We start from the raw sequence: 6,308 nt of genomic DNA on the forward strand, positions 1-6,308 counted from the left end.
ACTTTCCTGTAGGCTATTCCATGAGCAATAGCATCATGAAAAAATGTGAGCTTTTGTGGGAATTGCTAACCTGTGACAGAGACACAAAGCGAGCAAATGCTGTTGGGACAATGTTGCCGATAGACTTGCTGGACGCGGGGTTGTCACAAACCTTCCGTCTGTTTGTTAAGAACACAATATCTCCCGAGCATTTGGAATCTGGGTATGGTGCTGTGGGTTAATGTGCTGGACTGCAAAGTCGGTTTCAGTTGCAAGGTTCAAGCTCACCATCTGCCTCTCAGAAGCCCTATACAGAATTGCTATGGATCAGAACCGACTCGACGGCACATAACAATAACAACTGAGCAGTAACGTGAACTGCAATCACACACGACCATCCTATGATTGATGGTTGACTGAGTCCGAACCTTGTGTCTGCTCCGTCCCTGCTGGGTCCCCAGGACCCTGACCTCCATCAGTACCTGCTGAATGAAGGAGTCACATTGTGAGATGCACACAGAATGACAGATGGTACAGGTGTCTGTTAGAGGAGCCACTTGGAGTTTAGAGACATCCTCACAGGTAACATGCTGGATCTAGACAACTCCTTGGGACAAGGGGACACTTCCTTCCTAACCAGTGGTCAGCTGCCCAGGAACCTGACAAGACATGGCTGGCAGAGAAGTGCATCTCCCCCCACTGGGTGTGTTTGCTGCTGACCACATGAGGACATTATGGGCACTGCTGAGGGAGGGCAATAAATAAATAAAGAGCAGCAATAAAGATACTACTGGTTCCATCTCATGACCCTGGAGCGCTTATGAAGTGCCGTGTGGGGTTTGGTGATAAAGTCCCTGGTTGGTGCCGATGCTGCTAACTGAAAAGTTGAAGGTTCAAGTTCACCCAGAGGAACCTCTGAAGAAAGACCTGGTGATCCGTCCCCAAAGTCAGCCATTGGAAGGCTGGTGGACCACAGTTTTACTCTGACACACTTAGGGTCGTCTTGAGTCAGAGTTGATTCAACAGCAATCAGTTTGGGGTTTGGTGGAGGGAAAAGATGTATCCAAACACAGCAATGGAAATAAAAGGAAGAAGGGAGAGGGAGATACAATGCAAAGATGGAGAAAGCTACCACACGGGAAAGGGTCTGATATCGTACGTGGGGAAGAAAACTTCAAATGTTGGAGTGAAACTGATTGGGGAGCCAGAGACAGAAGAACGAAACTGAGAAGAAGCAAGAAAGCGAAAGCCTTTCATTCCCATGAGCTCCCAGAGAAAGAGGGAAACAAGACAGCTCCCAGACAACACGGTCAAAGAAGCTGCTCTCTGCTTCACCCAGTCCCTGGGTGATGCAAACTACTTGTGTCTGATTGCACACCAGCCCCTCCATGGGAGAAAGATGTGGCAGGCTGTTTTTGCAAAGACGCACAGCCCTGGAAACTCTAGAGTTTCTTCTCTGTCCTGCATGCTTTCTAGGAGTCAGAATCTACTAATGGCAGTGGAGTTGCTTTTGTTGTTTTGTTTTGATATTAATGTAAAGGTTAGTTGTTCGAATCCACCCAATAGTACTGGAGGGAGAAGCCTGGAAATCTGCTTCTGTGAAGATAAACCAAGAAAACTCTCCGGAGCCCAGTTCTCCTCTGTCACATAAGGGGTTGCAAGAGTTGAAATTGACAACAGAGTGTTTGGTTGTGTGTGTGTCTGTCTTTCAATCACAACCAGTAAAGGATGTTCCAAGTTGGACAGCTGAGTCAAGAGTGTCTTGTGAGACCTTGAGTGGAGGTATGTCTGGAGGGAGGATGGATTTGTTGGCAGATGACTCAGAGCTATTCCCAAGGTTTATGAGTGATGGTTTTATTGTGTGGATTCGATCTAGCAAGCAGTAAAGAAGACGGGGGCTCCTGTTAACTGTTGTTGACCCAGGGTGTGCCGTCAAGGAAGTGAGCCGCACTTATTTGTAGACCCAGGGCTCGGATACCCACCCACACGTCCCCACCCTCCCTTCCCACCTTCCTCTGTCACACACTCATATGCTCAAAGTCCTGAAGGGCCCCGGAAAGAGCTCTGGTGGCGCAGTGGGTAAACGCCTAGCTGTTAACTGAAAGGACGGCGATTCGAACCCACAGATGCTCCTCGGAACAATGATGCTTCAGTCTCCTGCGTTAAAGATTGTGGCCTGGCTGTGTGGGGAGGACAGGCATTATCCTGAGTGGCTCCTAGTGATTCCTCAACTGTGCTCTGATGAACTCTTCCTCCTTACTGATAAGGGTGAGGGGTCCTCTAGGAGAGGGGTGAGTGGCAGAGGACACACTGACTCACCTCCAGGACAGACATCTATGGGGTAGTTTTCCCCTTGCCACCCCTGTGCCTTCGGGGGGCCCTTCACTGCCTGCCTCAGATTATTTGGTACTTCCTGGAGTTCTCTGGTGGTTCTTCATGCTTTTTAGTGGCTCCTTGCCTTTTTGATGGTCCCTCACATGTTTGGGTCATTCCTGGTGTTCCGTGGGGGTTCCTCACATTTTTTAGTGATTCTTGGTGTCCCGTGGAGTTCCACACATTAATTTTGGTGTTTTTTGTGGGGTTTTTTTTGGTGGTTCCTCATGTTTTTTCATGGTTCCTGGTGTTCTGTGGAGTTCTTCACATATTGTTGGCAGTTCCTCACGCATTGTTGGACTTCCTCACACACTGTTGGAGGTTCCTCACACACTGTTGGAGGTTCCTCACACATTGTTGGAGGTTCCTTACATGTTGTTGGCGGTTCCTCACACACTGTTGGAGGTTCCTCACACACTGTTAGAGGTTCCTCACACATTGTTGGAGGTTCCTTACATGTTGTTGGTGGTTCCTCACACATTGTTGACGGTTCCTCACACATTGTTGGTGGTTCCTTATACATTGTTGATGGCACCTCATATTTTCTCGAGCTTCCTCACAGTTTGTCATGTTTCCTCACATTGTTTTTGTACCTGACTTGTACCTGTCACTTTGTACCTGACTTGCAGGCACATCACTGCAGTCTTTGCCTCTGTCTTCACATGACCATCTTCCTCTGTGTGTCTCTGAGTCTCTTCTCCTCTTTCATAAGGTTACCACTCCTCCAGGTTTAGGGTCCACCCTACTCCCATAAGGCCTCATGGTGACTGATAACACCTTCCAAACAAGGTCAGATTCACAGGTGCTGGGTTAGGACTTAGACTAACCTTTTTTGGGTGGGAGGGGGACACACCATTCAGCCTGCAGCAGTAAGCCGGGAGGGGAAGTTGGCAGGTCCTGTCTAGTGGTCACATTATTATCCATAGAAATCACAAGTATCTAAGACCTTGGAAGACTTGAAAGATGAGATTTGAGCAAAAGCCCGATGACCTTTATCGTGAGTTGAGATAAAGACACTTCAACTCTGGTTTGGGTCGGGCCATCAGACCATCTTTCAGTAGAGGAGTCCCCATCTCTCCCGGGTAGCACAAACTGTGAAACACTTGAGTACAACGAAAGGACTGGCAGTTTGAACCCACCCAGGTACCTCAGAAGAAAGGCTTGGCCATCTTCTGAAAACCATATGGAGCGGTTCTGCTCTGCATACAGGGGTTTCCATAACTGTGAGCCAACCCAACGTCAACGATTTGGCTTGGGGATGCTACAGTGGGGTGGGGAGCACCTGTCTTAGCATCCATAAGCTCCTGAATCAAAGGCTAGTCAGTAGTACATTGCTTCCTTCTGCTTCATTCCAGTCTTAAGCTTCAGACTAGACCAGGGGCCCCAGTGCCGGGTGTTAATTGGCGACATTCCCAGTGGCCTGCAGTGCCAGACATGGGGTTTCTCCAGGGGATGGCTGTTCGCTGCACGCCGCTGCCTGGGGGATTCTGTTGTGGAGCCGTTGCTACAGAGGAAATCTGAGTGCACTGTATAATCTAACTGACGTTCATTCACTCAGCGTTGTCTGCACATGGTCATTGGTCACTGGGAGGCCTGCCCTCTTTCTTCCTAAGGTCGTTTGAAGGTGGATGTCCAACAGGGTTGTGTTGTGTCTGAGCATGGAAGAATGGCTCGTGCCTTGTTTGCCCACCAGCTGCATGGAGTTTCCTTCCCTGGGGAGAAACTTGTGGTGGGGTATTTGCACATTGCCGCGTTTTCCCACACTCATCCAGACCACGCTCTTGTCCACTGCTGTCTCAGTCTGACCACTCTTGCCTCTGAGGAACGTTCTGACTATCCTTCTTCTCAAGCTGATTCATTTGTTCTTTTGGAAGTCCGTACGATATTCTTCTTCAACACCTCAATTCAAATGCATCACGTCTTCTGTCTTCTCTTTTCATTGCTCAGCTTTCTCACATGCATATGTTGTTGTTAAAACTGCCGTCGAATTGGTTCCAACCTATAGCAACCCTGTATAGAGTTTCTGAGGAGCGGCTGGTGAACTTGAACCGCCAATCTTGCAGTTCAAACAGACCTTGCAGTCCAGTGCATTAACCCACAGTGCCACACCAGGACTCCACGTGCATATGATGTGATTTCAAAGACCATGACTTGGGTCAGGTGCACCTTAGTTTTCAGAGCAACATCTTTGATTTGTTGTTGCTGATAAAACTTCCAAGAGGTCTTTTGCAATAGATTTGCCCATTGCAATTTATCATTGGCTTTCTTGACTCCTCCTTCTTTGGAAAGTGATTGTACATCCAAGTAGAATGAAATCATTGACAGCTTCAATTTCTTCTCCATTTATCATGCTGTGGTTTAGCAGTGCTATCTGTTTTTCCTATTCCTAGACATTTCATAACCACCAAGTGCCGATCTCTTGCCTGATTCTGCTTGTTCTAGATTCTTCAGGCCCTAGCTTGCTCAGCTGTGTTTTGGAAACTGGACTGTATTAATTTTGCTCGCCTTTGGTGGAGAGGGGTATGTGTGAGCATGGGGTTGGGGGAACGGGGACTGTTTTCATGAGCACAGCAGCTGGTGAAAGGTGCGTTTTGGTACTTGGATCGCAGACTGGGTTAACCATCTGGCAGGCTCAGAAAATGTCAATTTGAAGACAGTCCCTAGAGCCCAGCTTGGAGATTGGCTGTGATGCTTTTGAGTGGAAGATGACAGGTGTGTGCTGGCTCCCCACACAATGTGGGAGGGCATGTGGGGAGCTCCGAAGCTTTTTAAGGATGTTTGGGATACAGACGTGGATGCTGGCCTGGCCTTCCTGACTCCTGAGCCCATGACCATGCTGCCCCTTGGAGCAGAAATTGTCAGGAATGGCATCAGTGAGAAGGCATTGCTTGTGGGTTGATGGAGCTCATTTTGTCTTAGAGTGATGTCAGTGGATGCGCATGGGGACTAGGCAGTGAGAGAACAGTGTCTACTTCCAGGCACTTGCTGTGGGGGCGCTGAGGCTGTCTGGGGCACTCTGCCTTCAGCGGCCAGCACAGTCAGCATGGAAGACCCTTGCCCAGCAGCGATGTGTGCTCTGCCATGGCCCCACCCACTGCAAAGACCCGGCTCCTTCCCTGCTTTCCTCAAGACGCAAATGTTTGAGAGTGAAGAGGGTTGAGGTTCATTATTTCATCAAGACAATGGGCATACACTGGATCTTATGGTCACTCACAGCCTGACCCAGAGCTGCCGCCTCCAGGAAGCCTCCTGGGATCTCCACATCCTTCCACCCCCACAACATGCATCATGTTGACCTCAATTTGATCTTTGGCATAAACTGCAGTTTATTGATCCCATTCCCCCACAGACTGGCAAAAGCGGAAAGTCCATGCAGACTGGGAATGTGTCTGTTACAATACTTTGTACCCCGTTCACTGTGCAGTTGAGGTGATTTCAACTCATGCAACCGCATGTGTGTCAGAGTAGAGCAGTGCTCCACGGAGTTTATTAGTATTTATTATGTTTCCATAAAAATGTCAGCAGCTGACTGTTCTTCCGAGGCACCCATGGGTAGACTAGAATGAAAACAGGATCCCACGCAGAATCCAGACCGCCTACACCCGGCAGTTCTTCTGTGTTTCCTGGAGCCCGTGAGGAACCTGGGCAGAGGTGGGTAGGGTGCTCTCCTGTCCAGGCCCCTCAGCTGTGTCCACACGCTGTTATGTCCTCTGTGCTGAAGCCGGAGGTTAAGCCTGGGGGCAGGTGACTAGTCAAGACATGGTCATCATCAGTCCTCCGGCCACCCCGCACACCAAAGCAAAATGACCATGGGCCACGGGACTTTACTCAGGCGAGCTTAGGTGTATGGAGATGTCTCTGATACCTTGAGGTCACTTCCTCTCATGTCCGTCCCCGGCCTCCATGTCCAACTACAACCCTCAGAGTCCACACTTGTACACACATCACAATATATG

General features: G+C 49.2%; 1 protein-coding gene across 1 annotated transcript in view; it reads left to right on the forward strand.

Moving 5' to 3' along the window:
- CLMN (calmin (calponin-like, transmembrane)) overlaps positions 1 to 6,308 on the forward strand; it is a 130,099-nt gene that overhangs the window by 52,604 nt on the left and 71,187 nt on the right. The gene's annotated exons all lie outside the window — the stretch shown is intronic.

The sequence above is a fragment of the Chrysochloris asiatica genome, unplaced genomic scaffold, assembly GCF_000296735.1.
Source record: "Chrysochloris asiatica unplaced genomic scaffold, ChrAsi1.0 scaffold00025, whole genome shotgun sequence".
Classification (NCBI taxonomy): domain Eukaryota; kingdom Metazoa; phylum Chordata; class Mammalia; order Afrosoricida; family Chrysochloridae; genus Chrysochloris; species Chrysochloris asiatica.